Genomic DNA, 20,486 nt, shown 5'->3' with positions numbered 1-20,486 from the left:
TATCCATCAAGCCATGTTTTGGCGTCTGGGAAAAGCTCACTGTGCCCCTGGCTCTCCATGTTGGTGTATGTGAGTGATAATGTTTGAGTGTGTGCACACATAGTGAATACTACTTTTAACATATTTCAAATTGGGAATGTTGTCATTCTGCCTTAAATTACGCATCTGAGTCAGACACTTTTTCCCTAAACTATGCTAGTTTGTTGTGTGATTAGCATGGATTTAAGTGTTTGTGTGCGTGAGAGCGAGTGACTGTGGTAAAGTTTCTCTGATCAACAGCCAGTGACTCAATATGGCCAAGCAAAAATGCTACACATTGTGGGTTATGTTGGAATGCATTAGAGAAAAAACAACACACAACTTAGCAGGAGCTGTGTGCATGTGTACAAAGGAAGGGCATCCGCCGCAAAAAAAAAAAAAAACATACCAAATGATGATAGTCCCTGAACAAAACGGTGGCAGCCGCACGTGAACAACCACCTGGAGGTTGAAGTGAAACATAAACATGTTATAGCGTACATTGTTAGCTTTAACTCAGCTCAAGAGGACATTCAGTGACTTACACAGAAAAAGTTTTAGTATTTTAGTTTCCTAAAGAATGAATCAAGATTTGAGAAGCAACAGATACATTTCTATTTAAAAAAAAAAATGAAGAACATTACAAGGATAGCAATCTGTTATCAGTCAGTACAACTACTCAAAATAAAGTTCTATTTCATTCCTCCTGAACCGCCAGAGGGCGGTGCTTTAGCAGCACAGAGGTCGAAGAATAGATACCAACAAAGTCACACCCTTGAATGTGACCTGGGTGACGTCACTGGTTGTCTTTATATACCAGACGCACCCAGCGGTCGCATTCTTTTCTACATTCTCGCATTCTTAGAGGTTGAGAACCGATTAGCTGCGGATTGCCGCTCTCGCTTGTAGCCTCAAACCCACCTTCGGTTGGAGCTACGTGCACTGCACACGTCCTCCAGAGGCTGCGAGACATGGCTTCACCGTTTTTTGTATTCTTTGACGCCTGTTGTGAGTACACCTTCCTAAACGCCGGGTGCGCGCCTTGCTGCTGCCCTGCTGGATATTTTCCTCTGTGCACATTAGCTGTGTTGTTTCGATGAAAGCTGGCTATTTGTTTAGTTGTGTCGCTAACCACGTTAACTACGTGGTAGTGTGTGTATCAGAACCAGTATAGTGTACTGTGTTGGGCTTGCCATGAGTGTTTTCCACTCCTTGAAGTACTTTGTCTGCACTGCCGCCATTTGCTAAGTTTAACAGCTCCGCTAGCAACTAGTGTTGTCGTCGTTGCTCTAAGTGACTTAGGACTTGGGCTGTGAGTTTTTTCGGCTGTGTGCATCGTGTTATTACTGTGGCTGTGAGTGTTTCACGCTCCGGGCCTTGTATTAGCTTTTACACTGAGTGTTTCAAGCTCCGTGCCTCGTGTCGAGTCTGCGGCTATGAGTGCTCACCCTCCGTGCCTCGTGTCAAGCCGACGGCTGTGAGTGCTTCACGCTCCGTGCCTCGTGTCGAGTCTGCGGCTGTGAGTGCTTCACGCTCCGTGCCTCGTGTCAAGTCTGCGGCTGTGAGTGCTTCACGCTCCGTGCCTCGTGTCAAGCCGACGGCTGTGAGTGCTTCACAGCTCCGTGCCTCGTGTTACTATTTACACTGCGTGTGATTCACGCTTTGTATTTCCATTTGTAACCATCAGGGCTTTGCGTTAGCCATCTGCACGCAGTCACAATGTTGACAGAGCCTTTGTGCATGGCTGTAGTACCTGTTGGCTCCCTTGAGCCCAGATGATGGACATATGTTTTGCCCCTCCTGTCTTGGGATCGGACACCTGAGGGAAGCCCTGACTGGCGATACCTGCCTTAATTGTGCCAGCATGCCACTGGCAGAGAGATCTGCGTAGACTTGCGGCATTGGAAAGTGGAATATCTAGTGCGACTTTGGCCTCCAGCCCCAGGAAGGACCCAAAGCGCCGGTAACGCCCACATGCAGGAAGCCCCTTCTGCTAAGGAAGGTTACTCATGACCATGCTTTGGCTGAAAGGTCGAAACGTTGACTTCTGAGTTTGCCTCTGATTAAGTCCTTGCTTCTGAATCTACAGCCTAAGGATGCAGTGACAGTTCCTGCTGTCCCTAATGAGGCTGATCAGACCAATGTAGTTACTCAGCAGGAGGACGATGTCGTGTCTATTGCTGCAACTGATTCCTTGTACATGACAAGTGATATAAACTGTGTGGAGGATGAGGATGAGAGGAGTCTTTCTCCAAGCCATTCATTAGTGGGCTCTCATACCTCCGAGGCAGAGTCCCATGCCGCAAACCAAACCTGACTATCCTTTGTCAAGCAAGCTGGTCGATTGGCTTTATCCAGGCTTGGGGTCGACAATCCCTCTGCGGAAACCACCGCATCAAGTGCCTTTTTCAAAGTCACTCAGAAGCCTGAGTTCAACGTTCCAGTTTCACAACCATATATCGAGGAGCTCCAACCGATGTTGGGTCGGACCCCAAATCATTGAACCATCTATCACAGGACTGCAGAGCCCTTAGCTCTATGTGTGATTCAGCACAGTATGGTCTGAACCGTATGCCCGCCGTTGACAGCATTATTGCGAACCTGGTTGTGGCTCCAGCTGATGCTGCTCGGCCGGATGCCCGCTGCCCACGCCCTCAGTATAGGGTCACTGATGACCTCCTCACCAAAAGCTACGACATAGCTGCTCGCATCGGCGCCTAGGCAACTCACTGTCCCATTTAGCCCTTGCCCTCTCAAAGTCTTTGAGGGAGGCAGAGGTTGATGATGCTACGCAAAGTCTTAATGATGCCTCACTCCAACCCTTTGCTTATATGTCCAGAGAGCTTGGCAGACTGATGTCAACCCTTACCATCACTAGACGTCAGGTGTGGATTGCGCAGTCCCCCCTTTCCGAATCCTGCAGAGGCACACTCCGTTCACTGCCGGTTCTTCCAGGCCAAGTATTTGGACCTGCGGCCCAACAAACTTTAGAGCGTGCTGTCGAGGCTAGTAAATCTCGGCAACAGTTTGTTGACCTACACCGGTCTTCCAGACCTCAGCCAGTCAGACGTGCTACAGCTTTTCACTCTACATCCAGGCTTCCGCCGACTCCCAGAGCTGCACGTGCTTTTGCAGTTGAGGGCCAGCTCTCCCAGCAGCCTTTCGTGAGCCTACGGACAGACCCCCGAGAACTGAACGGTTTCGCAGAGCTTCCAGTAATCGCACCCAGAGGTCCTCAGGGATGCGAGGCAGAGGTGGTCGGGTCTGACTGCCAATGTTTGGCCCCCAGCCGTTTTTCACGAAATCAACTCAGCCACTGGGAGGCTCAAGTTCAAGACCCATAGGTCATTTCAACCTTGTTTGAAGGTTACAGAATTCAGTTCGGATGTCGTCCTCCAAAGTTCAATGGGGTGAGGATGACTGTTGTTTCCAACTCGGTGCAGTCTGCTGCCCTACAACGGGAGATTTTGGAACTCCTGGAGAAGGGGGCCATAGAGCCAGTTCACAGATCAGACCAGCTCAGGGGTTCTATTCAATTTACTTCCTTGTTCCAAAGAAGGATGGCGGCTTTCGTCCTATCCTCGATCTCCGACGTCTGAATCGTTTTATCAAAGTGCTGCAGTTTCACATGCTCCGCACAGTAGACGTCCTTCAAACTATCACACCAGGAGACTGGTTCACAAGTGTCGACTTAAAAGACGCCTATTTCCATGTGCCAGTGGCGCCTCATCACAGGCAGTTTCTCCGCTTTGCTTTCGAAGGTCAGGCAACCAGTTCAGGGTGCTTTCCTTTCGGCCTCTCTCTTGCCCCTCGTACATTTACCAGATGTATGGCTGCAGCACTAGCCCCACTGCAAGCTCTTGGATTAAGAATCCTACCTACTTAGACGATTGGCTTGTCTGCGCTCCAACTCAGGAGCAGGCGCACAACGACACAGCTCTTCTACTGAACCCTGTCTCTCATTTAGGACTCACAGTGAACTTTGCAAAGAGTTCTCTTGTTCCCAGTCAACAAACGACCTTCACCGGCATTGCCATCAACTCCCTGACTATGACTGCATCGCCATCCCCGCAGAGAGTGGACGATGTAATTCGTCTCGTCTCACACATTCAACGGGATGTGACACTGCCTTTTGGTTTGCTGCTCCGGGTGATGGGCAAATTGACTGCAGTGTCGCTAGTGGTACCTTTGGGACTTCTGTTCTTATGTCCCCTACAGATTTGGATCAACAACCTAGGCCTCAACTCGAAGTTGCATCAGCACAGGCTTGTACGACTCTCCAACCAGTGCCTTCTGCACCTCAAAACCCTGGGGGAACGTGGACTTCATCTGCAAGGGTGTCCCCTCTAGGCTCTGTTCTTTCTCGCCGAGAGGTGGTTGTTACAGATGCATCACTCAAAGGTTGGGGGGGGGGCCGTGTGGAATCACAGGATGGTGAGGGGTGTCTGGAGTCCCCAGGAGAGACTCCAACACATAAACGTGCTGGAGCTTCGCGCTGTGCGACTGGCTCTCAAGCATTTCCTCCCAGCCCTGAGAGGAAGACATGTTCTTGTCCAGTCGGACAACACGGCAACAGTCTATCACATAAACCATCAGGGGGGCACCAGGTCCAATCACTCATTGGCAGAAACTCGGAAGCTTCTCTTATGGGCGTTGCCTCGCCTTCAGAGTGTCAGAGCAGTTCATCTGCCCGGTGTACAGAACAGCGCAGCGGATTTACTCTCCAGACAGAAACCACCACCGGGAGAGTGGAGACTGAACCCGATTGTGGTCCAAATGATCTGGCAGAAATATGGTGCAGCGGAAGTGGACCTTTTCACTTCAAGCACCTCGACACATTGCCCACAATGGTGGGCATTGCCCTCTTGGAAACAGACAGCCCGCTGGGGCAGGATGCATTGGCTCACCCGTGGCCGGATTGCCTCCTTTATGCCTTCCCTCCTCTCCCGCTGCTGATGTTGACACTGCACAGGATAGATCAGAGCAGCCACAGGGTGCTGCTGGTTGCTCCATTCTGGCCTGGGAGGATTTGGTTTCCCATGATTCACAAACTCCTCGAGGGCGAACCTTGGGGCTCTCCCGGAGAGGAAGGATTTGTTGTCACAGCTACAGGGGAGGATTTGGCACCCTCACCCAGAACGCCTTCAACTGTATGTGTGGCCGTTGAGGGGCCAGACTCCTTGTTAAGTTCTTGTGACCAGGCTGTTGTTCAGACTATCCTTAATTCACGTGCTGCTTCTACCAGGGCTTTGTATGACAACAGATGAAGCTGTTTGCGCGGTGGTGGTGAGAAACAAAAGTTAGACCCGGAGCATTGCCCTGTTGCCTATTCTCCTCACATATTTACAAGAACTGCTGGAGAAAGGACTTTCTGTCGCTACCTTGACGGTTTATGTTGCTGCAATCTCTGCCCGGCACGTCTACGTGATGGCCGGTCAGTGGTTCACACCTATTAGTGTGTCGGTTTTTTTTGAAAGGTGCTCTAACGTTGGCGGCCTCCAAGGCTTGCACGCGTACCTTCATGGGACCTTCCTCTAGTCCTGGAAGGTTTAAGCTTATCCCCTTTCGAACCAGTTGAAGTGCTGATCTTAAATGGGTGTCAATGAAGACTGCCTTTCTACTTGCACTGTCTTCGGCTAAGCGGGTGGGAGAGCTCCATGCCCTCTCAGTCGCTGGGGACTGTTTGCGATGGAATTCTGACGGATCTGGGGTTACGCTGTGGCCTAATCCGTCCTTTTACCCAAGAGAATTTCAACTTTTCATGTTAACCAGCCAGTTTCCTTGGCTGTGTATGTCCCGCATTCTGATCCAGGATTATCTGTTTCAGGTTCCCTGTGTCCTGTCCGAATGTTGAAGCGGTACATTAGTGCGACTGCCAGGATCCGGAAAACGGATGCCCTGTTTGTGTGTTATGGTGATCACAAAAGAGGCTGTGCTGTCTCAAAGCAGCGACTCTCGCATTGGGTCGTGGATGCCATTTACAAGTATACAGGTCCAGAGGTCTTCAGCCTCCTAAGGTTACGTGCCATTGCACCAGAGGGGTGTCCACCTCCTGGGCTGCACTGAGAGGTGTCCCTTTGAGTGATATTTGTGCTGCTGCTACGTGGGCTTCATCCTGTACCTTCGCCCGCTATTACAGACTGAATGTGGCCGCTCCTCCTGCGGTGACTTCGGCAGTGTTGTCTGCCTCCACTCCCCAAGCTGATGCGAGGTGAGGTGTGACCTCTTCGTGACCTTGTTGGTATTAAGTCATCCAGGTGCTAAAGCACCACCCTCTGGCGGTCAGGAGGAATGAAATAGAACGAGAGTTACGAATGTAACTACAGTTCTATGAATTCCGGATGGCCGCCAGAGTTGCTTGTCACTCAGAGTCTTGCGAGTTCATTCCGAAAAGAAGCGAGCGCTGGGTGCGTCTGATATATAAAGACAACCAGTGACGTCACCCAGGTCACATTCAATGGTGTGACTTTGCTGGTATATATTCTCGACCTCTGTGCTGCGCACATGTAGTTATCCAGGTGCTAAAGCACCACCCTCCGGTCATCCGGAATTCATAGAACCGTAGTTACATTCGTAACTCTCGATTTATATTTCCTGCTACAATGTCTATGTTTCATTTGTAGTTTACCTTTTATGTGTTTAGTTGCATCATATTTGAGGTACTGTATTTTTTACTATGGACTGTGTTGCACAGATTATGCAAAATCTTCCCTGTGGAATTTTACACTATTTTTGCAGCTGCTCACGTCTCTCCAGAGAAATAAGTTCTAAAATAAGAAAAAGCAATGACATAACACATCTGCAGTATTCTATAGGGTAGAATGAGATGCTGTAATATAAATACATTCTCCATAATGCAAACTGTGTAAGCTGTGGCATGAAACTCATCACTGTACACTTACATTTTTCATGTTTTTAATTAAAAAACAGCCCATTTTCAAGGTGTTATTTAGAAATGAAAAGCATTTTACAGCAGTAGAGGTTTACAGCCTCAATAATTTATCAGAAGATAGCTTCCATTCCCACAGTGATATAAAAACAACTGGGGGCCCATTACTTGAAATTGCACCAAAGAAGATTACATGGTTGCTTTGATGTCTGGTTGGAAAGGCAGCAAACTAAACTTAACATACATAATCACAGAGAAAATCAAATATAAATTTTCCTTTACAGGTATAAGCAGGTGGCGGCAAATTAAAGAAAAAACAAAGACAAAGGGCCCTATCTTTTACCTCACTGCTATCGTGTGGCAGCAGAAAGATTCCACCACAGACCGAGAAAAACAGTCTAAACTCGAGTGCAGAGTTTTTCTATTATTTAAACAGGACCTTGTTTACCTCCAACCACAGTGAGCGATACCTCAATGACGGTATTATTCACGGCCGTTGATAGACATAAAGCTCTACTGGGGCACAGGCCCCCATCACTAACACTTTTTTAAGCCTGTTGCATGCATGAAATGTATCCTAGCATGTGTTATACCATCGATGAATGTTACCATACATAAATTTAAAAAATTCCAGTTTCCTGCACCAGTACACATCTGTGTCTGTGTGTGTGTGTTGCTACATACTGGAAGGGTTGCCAGATGTTTGTCACAAACCCACCCAAATGCCAACATCGTCCTAAAATATCAGAACTCAAAATATGCCCATAAAAACCCATATATGTCGCTGTCATTACGTTCATGCATTAGCAATGATAATGCTGTCATTATGTTCCCTCCATCTTCTCCTCACTACACTGCCCCCCCCACCTGCTGCCCCCTGTCCTTCACAATGGAGGAAGTGAGGACAGAGCTGAAGAGACTGCGTCCGGGTAAGGCTGCTGGTCCACATGATGTGTGTCCCAGATTGCTGAAGGCCTGCGCTGACCAAATGGCTGAGCCGCTCCAGAGGCTCTTCAACTTCAGCATGCAGACCGAGAGGATCCTGGTCCTGTGGAAAACATCATGTCTTGTGCCGGTACCCAAGGCTGGGCACCCAGCCAAGCTCAATGACTACAGACTGGTGGCCCTCACGTTGCACATCATGACGACTACGGAGAGGCTGCTCCTCCACCACCGGAGACTGCAGGTACAACATGTTCATGATCCCCTGCAGTTCGCGTACCAGGAGCATACTGGAGTGGCTGATGCTGTCCTCAACATGCTCGCACCTACTTGGATGACCCGGGGAGTTATGTGAGGATTATGTTCTTTGACTTTGAGCACTTTTAACACCATCCAGCCTCTCTTAACCCTCTGGGGTCCAAGGACATTTTTTGGACAGTTCACTTGCCTGGCATAAATGTTTTATTATTGCTGTTAACAGCTCTCCCTGCATCCCACAAATCAAGTTTTATGTCTCTTTTTTTCAGGACAACCTGTGCTTCCAGAATATATATGTTTCTGTTGTGTTTTATAAGTGTAATAAAGGTTTTACAATAAAAATAAGCAAGGAAAAAAATAAAGCGAAAAATTATTTTCCACACACATTTACTCAAAACACAGCAAACTACACTCAACAAAAATATAAACGCAACACTTTTGGTTTTGCTCCCTATTTGTATGAGATGAACTCAAAGATCTAAAACTTTTTCCACATACACAATATCACCATTTCCCTCAAATATTGTTCATAAACCAGTCTAAATCTGTGATAGTGAGCACTTCTCCTTTGCTGAGATAATCCATCCCACCTCACAGGTGTGCCATATCAAGATGCTGATTAGACACCATGATTAGTGCAACAGGTGTGCCTTAGACTGCCCACAATAAAAGGCCACTCTGAAAGGTGCAGTTTTATCACACAGCACAATGCCACAGATGTCGCAAGATTTGAGGGAGCATGCAATTGGCATGCTGACAGCAGGAATGTCAACCAGAGCTGTTGCTCGTGTATTGAATGTTCATTTCTCTACCATAAGCCGTCTCCAAAGGCGTTTCAGAGAATTTGGCAGTACATCCAACCAGTCTCACAACCGCAGACCATGTGTAACCACACCAGCCCAGGACCTCCACATCCAGCATGTTCACCTCCAAGATCGTCTGAGACCAGCCACTCGGACAGCTGCTGAAACAATCGGTTTGCATAACCAAAGAATTTCTGCACAAACTGTCAGAAACCCTCTCAGGGAAGCTCATCTGCATGCTTGTCGTTCTCATCGGGGTCTCGACCTGCCCCCAGTTCTTGCATGGCCGGCATACTCACCGGACATGTCACCCATTGAGCATGTTTGGGATGCTCTGGACCGGCGTCTACGACAGCGTGTACCAGTTCCTCCCAATATCCAGCAACTTCGCACAGCCATTGAAGAGGAGTGGACCAACATTCCACAGGCCACAATTGACAACCTGATCAACTCTATGCGAAGGAGATGTGTTGCACTGCATGAGGCAAATGGTGGCCACACCAGATACTGACTGGTACCCCCCCCCCCCCCCAATAAAACAAAACTGCACCTTTCAGAGTGGCCTTTTATTGTGGACAGTCTAAGGCACACCTGTGCAATAATCATGGTGTCTAATCAGCATCTTGGTATGGCACACCTGTGAGGTGGGATGGATTATCTCAGCAAAGGAGAAGTGCTCACTATCACAGATTTAGACTGGTTTGTGAACAATATTTGAGGGAAATGGTGATATTGTGTATGTGGAAAAAGTTTAGATGTTTGAGTTCATCTCATACAAAATGGGAGCAAACCAAAAGTGTTGCATTTATATTTTTGTTGAGTGTATAATAAACAACTGTTTTGACACTTTATGAAGGTAACTTGAGGTCTTGTGAGAAATACTGTACAACAAAAAGGTTCAAACAATAAACACAAATGCACATTTTGAACAATATATACAAAATGGTCTATACATTTTGTTGTCCACTGATATGGTAAACAGTGCTTTATGCCGAGAAAGCAACAGAGTTATCCAGTAACATTCACATGCAAACTAGTGGAGCAATCCTGATAGTTACACACTCTTTGTTTGAGCACATGAGATTGTCATCAGAGGCTCTCCGTCTGCTCCTGCTTTCACTTTCGCTGTGCGTAATGGCGCAGGGCACACTGAGTATGTACTAACAGTATGTACTCATTGGATCACCCAGGAGGCTATTCAAACGGGCCAACTAGTAACATATGACTCCTGAAAACGATCTTTGGCTTTTCATGTGAGGGTGAATCTGCTCTACGATTGGATTTTGGAAACCATGTGACAGAGATTGGACACTCACATTGCGCACGTCATCACACAGCTTCTATGAGGAGTACAAAGATGGCCGATGGCTGGCTCAAACGTCAGCGGAGTTAACTTTTCAGCAAAAAAAAAAAAAAGTAAGTTTCTATCTCATTCAAAAGTTATTTATGATTTAGTAAAGCTTGGTCTTAGCCATCATATATGATGGCGTCGGCCCCAGAGGGTTAAGGGCCCCTAACAATTGCACGACTTTGATCCGTGCACTTGCACGCACTCTGCCGTGCACAAGAGTAAACTCGTCTCAAACTCGTTGTAAACTGTTGTAAACTGTGAGCAGCAACATGCAAGTGTGTAAGGAAAATTTGAAAAGTTCAAAATCTCATCACGCATTAATTATGTGAACTTCACATGAACATTACGCAAACAAGTCAAAAACACAGCATGTGAGTGCGAGTGATTGCATCAGCTCACTGCATCAAAGCGCGAGATGTTAAATCTTTCATAAACATAATTTTACAGCTGCACACAAGAAGGGATGAAACTATTTTACCAAGCCATTACAATATAAAGATGACAAATATTTACAAATATTTACCTTTTTAGATGGTTCCCAAATGCTTTCTCCACCTTATTAAGTGCACGCGTGAGACAAAAAATAAATAAACCTGCTGCTGGAGCGGTTCTCTGTGATTCTGGAAGCGATTAGAAGCATTTTCAACAGCCAACTCACAGAGAAAATAATTAATCCACTACGAACTAATTATTTTGTATACGCAGCATCCTGCTCACAACACGTGGCATCCAGTGGAACAAAGCGCAGCGTCCAGCTGGGAACACAGTGCGTGGGATTGTCACAACGATATGCATACAAGTGCGCGGATCAAAGTTGTGCAAGTGTCAGGGCACCTTTACTGAGAGAGAAGCTCAGAAAGATGGGGGTGGCTCACTCCCTCACTGCTTGGATTACAGACTACCTGACAGGACAACCACAGTTCATCAGGCTGGGGAACTGTGTCTCAGGGACAGTGCTGAGCAGCACTGGGGCTCCACAGGGGACTGTCCTCACCCCTTAACTGTTCACTCTGCACACAGCAGACTTAAACCACAACTCCGATTCTTGCCACGTCCAGAAATGTTCGGATGACACATCCATTGTGGCATGTGTGCGGAGAGGACTGGAGGGAGAGTACACAGACCTGGTGAGAGCCTTCAGTGACTGGAGTGAGCAGAACGACCTTCTCCTGAATACGTCCAAGACCAAGGAGATAGATGTGCTGGTCCTGGTTTCCTATGCAACCCATCAGCATCCAGCATAACAGCATCAACATGGTGTACCTGGACAAGCTGGACTGGTCAGCTAATGTGGATGCACTCTACAGAAAGAGACAGAGTTGGATGTTCTTCCTAAGGAAGCTAAGGTCGTTTGACGTCTGTGGGGAGATGCTGCAGATGTTCTGTCAGTTGGTGGTGGCAAGCATCCTCTTCTATGCTGCTGTCTGCTGGGGATGCAGCATCACAGACAGGGACGCCAAGTGGCTGCATAAGCTGGTCAGGAAGGCCAGGTCGGTGCTAGGAAGGAGCCTAGTCCCACTGGGGACTGTGGTGGAGAGGTGCATGATGGGCAAGCTGCTGGCCATCAAGGACAATGATAGCCACCCGCTCCAACACATCCTGGCAGAGCAGAGCAGCAGTCGCAGCGAGCGGTTCATCTCCCTGCGCTTGCGGACTGAGTGACACCGGAAGTCCTTCCTCCCCACAGCCATCAGACTGTTTCAACTCAGTCGATGGCAGAGGCTCCTGAGCTGGCTGTTGCTGCCCCCGATGCACCACATGGGCACTGTGAAATGGACTGAGGTCCCTCTATTTTTAAATGATTTATTATTCAATGTATTTGATTATATCTTTAACCTTTTATCATATTTTTACTATTTGGAATATTTTCTCATCATTATCATTATCATTCTCACTTTTTAACTTTTAATGCTCAGTTGCTGTTGCTGTCTATTATCTGTCATTTGTTATCTGTAACTGTGAGCTACAAGATACCTGAATATCCCCTAGGGAATTAATGAAGTAAAGTAAGCATCTATCTATCACTCTATCTATCTATGTTTTCACCCATGCCCCGATGATTGTTCATCTCTGTCACTTTCCTTATGTGAAAAAAACCCCCACACCCTTAATGGGATCCACTCAAAAGGTTAATGGTTTCTTCCCCACCCTTCCACCAAGTCATAAGAAAGTCAGTTCAATAGTTCAAGCATAATCCTGCTATCAAACAAACAAACCAGCTAACACACAAACACACAAGGGTAGAAACATAACTGCTTTGGCAAAGGCTTAAAGATTTAAGTGCTCAAAGGGAACAGTAGAGGATTTTTCAGTCAGCCCCTCTTTGAAAACAACAGAACACCCAGTTTATCATCTGCCACATACAGCCAGCAGGTGAATGCAGCATCATGTGCAGAAAAAAATCGGTTTGCCCAAATCCAGGACCTCAAAAGTCAAAAATCACCTGATTTCATGGGAAACTGCAGATCTGGCATCACTGTTACCAGTTATACATGCACACTAATATGCACAGATGCACAGAATGTGCTCGCTTAGCTTGTATTTGTGGATAAACTACATTGCTTTCCCACTTTGATTAGAAGAACATCCATTCTTTTTCATGATATTTCAATCTAATTAATCCACTGCCAAATAAATTAGATTGTTGCTAAAACTTTAATGTGAGATTTTAGAGGGGCATAGCCAATCAATACTGCAATACTGGGGCACATGCCACAGTAAAAGTGACACTCTACTGGTCATGGTTGATCTGAATGCAACCACTGACACTGACACTGCTGGCTACGAAGACTGCGTCAGTCCTCATTGATCTGGTGGCTGTGGCGAAAGTGGCTGAATGGTCGTTGACTTTGCAAATATTCAGGAGCTGCAAGTTTCTGCCTCCTTGTTTCAATGTCTAGAAAAGCATTGCTGGATGTGGTAACTTAGTATTGATGCTGTTTGCTCAAATGTTTGATCCAAGTCTTAGTGGGAAAGTTTAAAGATATAATAATTGATCAACGTATTGATTTATTCTGCCTAACAGAAACCTGGTTACAGCAGGATGAATATGTTAGTTTAAATGAGTCAACACCCCCGAGTCACACTAACTGTCAGAATGCTCGTAGCACGGGCCGGGGCGGAGGATTAGCAGCAATCTTCCATTCCAGCTTATTAATTAATCAAAAACCTAGACAGAGCTTTAATTCATTTGAAAGCTTGTCTCTTAGTCTTGTCCATCCAAATTGGAAGTCCCAAAAACCAGTTTTATTTGTTATTATCTATCGTCCACCTGTCGTTACTGTGAGTTTCTCTGTGAATTTTCAGACCTTTTGTCTGACTTAGTGCTTAGCTCAGATAAGATAATTATAGTGGGCGATTTTAACATCCACACAGATGCTGAGAATGACAGCCTCAACACTGCATTTAATCTATTATTAGACTCTATCGGCTTTGCTCAAAAGTAAATGAGTCCACCCACCACTTTAATCATATTTTAGATCTTGTTCTGACTTATGGTATGGAAATAGAAGACTTAACAGTATTCCCTGAAAACTCCCTTCTGTCTGATCATTTTTAATATCATTTACATTTACCCTGATGGACTACCCTGCAGTGGGGAATAAGTTTCATACACTAGAAGTCTTTCAGAAAGCGCTGTAACTAGGTTTAAGGATATGATTCCTTCTTTATGTTCTCTAATGTCATATACCAACACAGAGCAGAGTAGCTACCTAAACTCTGTAAGGGAGTTAGAGTATCTCGTCAATAGTTTTACATCCTCATTGAAGACAACTTTGGATGCTGTAGCTCCTCTGAAAAAGAGAGCTTTAAATCAGAAGTGTCTGACTCCGTGGTATAACTCACAAGCGCGTAGCTTAAAGCAGATAACCCGTACGTTGGAGAGGAAATGGCGTCTCACTAATTTAGAAGATCTTCACTTAGCCTGGAAAAAGAGTTTGTTGCTCTATAAAAAGCCCTCCGTAAAGCTAGGACATCTTTCTACTCATCACTAATTGAAGAAAATAAGAACAACCCCAGGTTTCTTTTCAGCACTGTAGCCAGGCTGACAAAGAGTCAGAGCTCTATTGAGCTGAGTATTCCATTAACTTTAACTAGTAATGACTTCATGACTTTCTTGCTAACAAAATTTTGACTATTTGACTATCCTGCCAGGCTGCTCAAGGAAGTCCTACCATTATTTAATGCTTCAATCTTAAATATGATCAATCTATCTTTGTTAGTTGGTTATGTACCACAGGCCTTTAAGGTGGCAGTAATTAAACCATTACTTAAAAAGCCATCACTTGACCCAGCTATCTTAGCTAATTATAGGCCAATCTCCAACCTTCCTTTTCTCTCAAAGATTCTTGAGAGGGTAGTTGTAAAACAGCTAACTGATCACCTGCAGAGGAATGGTCTATTTGAAGAGTTTCAGTCAGGTTTTAGAATTCATCATAGTACAGAAACAGCATTAGTGAAGGTTACAAATGATCTTCTTACGGCTTCGGACAGTGGACTTATCTCTGTGCTTGTTCTGTTGGACCTCAGTGCTGCTTTTGATACTGTTGACCATAAAATTTTATTACAGAGATTAGAGCATGTCATAGGTATTAAAGGCACTGCGCTGCGGTGGTTTGAATCATATTTGTCTAATAGATTACAGTTTGTTCATGTAAATGGGGAATCTTCTTCACAGACTAAAGTTAATTATGGAGTTCCACAAGGTTCTGTGCTAGGACCAATTTTATTCACTTTATACATGCTTCCCTTAGGCAGTATTATTAGACGGTATTGCTTAAATTTTCATTGTTACGCAGATGATACCCAGCTTTATCTATCTATGAAGCCAGAGGATACACACCAATTAGCTAAACTGCAGGATTGTCTTACAGACATAAAGACATGGATGACCTCTAATTTCCTGCTTTTAAACTCAGATAAAACTGAAGTTATTGTACTTGGCCCCACAAATCTTAGAAGCATGGTGTCTAACCAGATCGTTACTCTGGATGGCATTTCCCTGATCTCTAGTAATACTGTGAGAAATCTTGGAGTCATTTTTGATCAGGATATGTCATTCAAAGCGCATATTAAACAAATATGTAGGACTGCCTTTTTGCATTTACGCAATATTTCTAAAATCAGAAAGGTCTTGTCTCAGAGTGATGCTGAAAAACTAATTCATGCATTTATTTCCTCTAGGCTGGACTATTGTAATTCATTATTATCAGGTTGTCCTAAAAGTTCCCTAAAAAGCCTTCAGTTGGTTCAGAATGCTGCAGCTAGAGTACTGACGGGGACTAGCAGGAGAGAGCATATCTCACCCGTGTTGGCCTCTCTTCATTGGCTTCCTGTTAATTCTAGAATAGAATTTAAAATTCTTCTTCTTACTTATAAGGTTTTGAATAATCAGGTCCCATCTTATCTTAGGGACCTCGTAGTACCATATTACCCCATTAGAGCGCTTCGCTCTCAGATTGCGGGCTTACTTGTAGTTCCTAGGGTTTGTAAGAGTAGAATGGGAGGCAGAGCCTTCAGCTTTCAGGCTCCTCTCCTGTGGAACCAGCTCCCAATTCAGATCAGGGAGACAGATACCCTCTCTACTTTTAAGATTAGGCTTAAAACTTCCTTTTCGCTAAGGCTTATAGTTAGGGCTGGATCGGGTGACCCTGGACCATCCCTTGGTTATGCTGCTTTAGACGTAGACTGTGGGGGGGTTCCCATGATGCACTGTTTCTTTCTCTTTTTGCTCCGTATGCATCACTCTGCATTTAATCATTAGTGATCGATCTCTGCCCCCCTTCACGGCATGTCTTTTTCCTGGTTCTTTCCCTCAGCCCCAACCAGTCTCAGCAGAAGACTGCCCCTCCCTGAGCCTGGTTCTGCTGGAGGTTTCTTCCTGTTAAGAGGGAGTTTTTCCTTCCCACTGTGGCCAAGTGCTTGCTCATAGGGGGTCGTTTTGACCGTTGGGGTTTTTCATAATTATTGTATGGCCTTGCCTTACAATATGGAGCGCCTTGGGGCAACTGTTTGTTGTGATTTGGCGCTATATAAGAAAAAAGTTGAAGTTGAAAGACTGCAAGGTCTAACAAAAGTGCCCAGTTTGTAAATTTTGACCACAAACTTGTGATGGCTTCCTTGAGGATTCAGTTGAAATCTCACAGACTGCTGTCTGCTCAGTTGTCCAAGATTAAATCTAGCAAGATTTCAAGAGCAGACTGTTTCACAGGAGTTTGTGCACAATCTGGCTGGAGGACTTGCAGACATACAGGCAACTGGTGATCTGAATGGAATGAAAGTTGCTGGGGATTGTACTGAAGTTGCTGATGTCCATAGGAGGATGCGTTTCTTATCTGAGGGCACGCTAAATATCATGCAGAGATATTGCAGAGCACAGCTTAATGGAAATTACAGGCTGTGTAGGGAGATGAGAAAGTGGGTTATGATGTCCTGGAGAATAGACAAGGATGCAATTGTTCCAAGAACCTCTGATCAGGTGGCTGACCATCTGTGGTCGACTAATTCTCAGCCTACTTTACCTCTCCTACCTCCCATTATGCCTCCACTGTACTGTCCTGTTGGACCAGCTACTTTAAGCAGTTAAATAAGGCTGATCCTGCCAGGATGGTTCCTCTATTACCAGGCTGATCCTTCAGTCAAGTGCGAACCATAAAATGTTGGTGACATTGTAAAGGCAGTGAAACAGGTGAGGGTGAGGAAAGCTCCAGGTATTTGGAGATGAACACACCCAGGCAGGTGGATAAGTTGTTCTCCTGGTGTTGAAAACAATATTTGTTTTAATGTGGGAGACAGGTGTCATCCTTACAGTCTGGAAAAAGGACTTGTCATCCCACTCTGCAAAGAAAAGGGTGATCACCAGAAATGCAACAACTACAGGGGTATTACACTGCTTTCTGCGCAGGAAAAGGTGCTAACAAGGATTATACTTAGGGCCCCGTCATACATAACACGACTGAGGCAGAATGGCGGAGGAAGGAGGAATTGCATGCCACTTGTGAAAAATCAGAGGCACCTGAAATGCCCCATACATCTGTAGCCACAACCATTCGCGCACACCAGCGGCCAAAAGTCAACGAGTGCCCGTTCGATCCCCCTCTTGGCAGGTGTCAGCCAAACTCCAGGTGCCACACATGAACATCCAACAGCACTCACTGGACATTTAGAAAAGGCAGGGCTATTTGTGGTTCCAGCATGAGAGTAGAGTACAGATGACCACATTCAAGCTCTCTGTGAAAATTGTGCCACCCACAAGTGTGTTGCTAACCCCCCCCCCCACACACACACACACACGTGGCGTGCATGTGTATCACACTCACCCCCGTAACACATGTAGACTGCGTGTGTGTCACGCCCCCCCACCCCGCACACTTTGCATGAAATGCTGATATTTATGTACAGACAAGATCACACGGGGACTGGCCACATCTGAGTGCACACAGCACAGCAAGGCACCTCTCAGCTGATCATTGGCCAGCCACTCACTGACAGCTTGAAATGACAGGCTCAGTGCACACGAATTGTTAAATTAAAAACACAGAGAATACAGCCAGGACAAGTATATAAATAACTTCAATAACTATATACACAATTACATAACAAATAACTAAAATAATCACACAACAGAGAGTGACACTTTATTCTGTGGGCTAAACGAACAGGTGGCGTGTCTGCAAACAGCAGCAGCTGTTGAGATCTCTGGACCCGCAAGTCACAGCTGAAGAACACATACCGTGTTTTGAAGGACATGACATTACAACTCTACACCGTGAGGCGCGTGCATGTGCTTGCTGTCCTCACATGGAAATGCATAAAAACATATATCACCTTTGCAACGGGCTGGAGCAAGTGCACAGAGCACACATCAGCACGCTGTACCAGGTGAAAAGGACCGTCAGATGATGTGTACATTCAGCTGGCGATCTGAATGTCACGTCACCCACATGAGCTATGGTCCACATGATGCGGTGTCTGTCCTTTGGCACGCTGCTCACTGGACATGCGGGGCCGGCTGGACATGTGGGGCCAGCAGATGTGGACATAACACGAGTGCGCTGCTTCATTCATGTCATTTCATGACTGTACGTCTATGACCATGGGTCATATACAGAGGAATAGAAGGATCATACTTGTATTGTCCACTCAATAAAAGGGATTAAATATTAGAAATTGCAGTGTTTTTTTATGGTGTGTGGTTTTTATTTTTTTCTCCACAGCAGTGGCGCGATGTGGTGCCACATGTTCCAGCTGCTCGCACTGTGTCCGTGCACACGCACAAGCGTGCACAAAAGCGTCACCGCTTTATCGTGCACGCCTGTCCGTCCATGTGTCCCTCCCGACAGCAGGTGGAATGTTTCGTGGTTCCCCATTTCGTTTTTTGTTCGCGGATTTTTGGCCAGTTCCTGCTTCTTTCACCCACCTTCATTTTAAGTGTGAAGGGGCCCTTAACAGAGTGTAGTCAAAGTTATTTGTTGCTCAGAAGTCATCGGTCTTCACACCTGAGAAGATACCATCGACCACATGCTCACTTTGCAAGTACTCGTTAAAGGAAGCTCAAATACTTGCAGTGCATTTTTAAAGTCTATACTGATTTTCACAACATGTTTGACTCCACTGACCAGACTGCTCTCTGGGACATCCTAAAAATTCTCAGACCCATGCACAACCTACTGGACATTATAACTGGCCTATCCCAGTGAATTCTGATGCACATGTGTTTTAAAAAGAATGACAGGTGACACACTAATTGGTTTATTTCATGTTATACACAAAACACAGCCATGACTACTTAGAAAAACTAAATACAACTCTGCACACTATGCCCTTCTTTATGCTTAGATTTCATGCCATATAAATAGGATTGTGGAGCTGGCCAAGCTCCAAATGCTACCGTTAGCCATTCAAATATGCCCAAATTTAACAATGAATTAATTTTTTTATTTTTATTCAGCAGTCTGTCAAGTGCAATATGTTAACGTCAAGGTTTCAAACATGCAAAATACAGACGCTATCAGCACTCACCAAAACTCCTTTGACCTTGATAAATTATGCTGCATGTGCAAACCTCAAAGATTTGCATGCTTCCTTCTACAATTTTGCACAATTGGGTGGACAAACCCCAAACTGCACATTCATGAAGGCAAATGCGAAAAATGGACAATACATGCTATTTGAGCATTTGAAAGATGCAATCCTCAGTGTACACTCTTACTAAATCAGCATGCACATTTTGTTTTTGTTTTTTTTTTCTCAAGCGCTATGGTGTTTGTGCATGATTTTACATATGCAAACCTTCAGCAAATCAGGCCCTTAGTGAGGTGTCTGGCCACCATGTGCCATCAGAACAGCTTTAATGCACCTTGGCACTGACTCTGTCTTTGGACTCTTAATGGATGGATGGAATGCTCTTCTTCCTAAAGATATTGCCTCATTTTAAGATATAGTGATGGTGGTATATTGCCTCATTTTAAGATATAGTGATAGTGGTGCAGAGTGTCGTCTAAAACACTGGTTTAAAATCTCAGACAGGTGTTCAACTGGTCTAAGATCTGGTAACTGTGAAGGCTGTAGCATACATGTATGATTCACAGTTTTTATATTAACCCAACTAACGCCTCATGCCCTCTGTATAGGGGCATTTGTTGCTTTTAGCTAGAAGTGTTCATAGCACAGTGAGCAATTCACACCTTGCTCAAATGGTAATTTTTAATGTACAGTGGGGAAAATAACTATTTGTCCCCCTGTCAGTTTTGCAGGTTTTCCTACCTACAAAGAATGGAGAGGTCTGTAATTTTTATCGTAGGTACACTTCAACTGTGAGAGACAGAATCTAAAAAAAAAAAAAAATCCAGAAAATTACATTGTATAATTTTTAAATAATTAATTTGCATTTTATTGCATAAAATATGTATTTGACCCCATACCAACCAGCAAGAATTCTGGCTCTCACAGACCTGTTAATTTTTCTTTAAGAAGCCCTCTTATTCTGCACTCTTTACCTGTATTAACTGCACCTGTTTGAACTTGTTACCTGTATAAAAGACACCTGTTCACACACTCAATCAATCACACTCCAACATGTCCACCATAGCCAAGACCAAAGAGCTGTCTAAGGACACCAAGGACAAAACTGTAGACCTGCACAAGGCTGGGATGGACTACAGGACAACAGGCAAGCAGCTTGGTAGAAGACAACAACTGTTGTGATTATTTATTAGAAAAGTGG

General features: G+C 45.2%; 1 protein-coding gene across 1 annotated transcript in view; it reads right to left on the bottom strand.

Annotated features, from left to right (window-relative positions):
- ttll7 (tubulin tyrosine ligase-like family, member 7) overlaps positions 1–20,486 on the bottom strand; it is a 243,320-nt gene that overhangs the window by 89,225 nt on the left and 133,609 nt on the right. The gene's annotated exons all lie outside the window — the stretch shown is intronic.

The sequence above is a fragment of the Thalassophryne amazonica genome, chromosome 10 (assembly GCF_902500255.1).
Source record: "Thalassophryne amazonica chromosome 10, fThaAma1.1, whole genome shotgun sequence".
Lineage (NCBI taxonomy): Eukaryota > Metazoa > Chordata > Actinopteri > Batrachoidiformes > Batrachoididae > Thalassophryne > Thalassophryne amazonica.
This window is presented reverse-complemented; position numbering and strand designations above follow the sequence as displayed.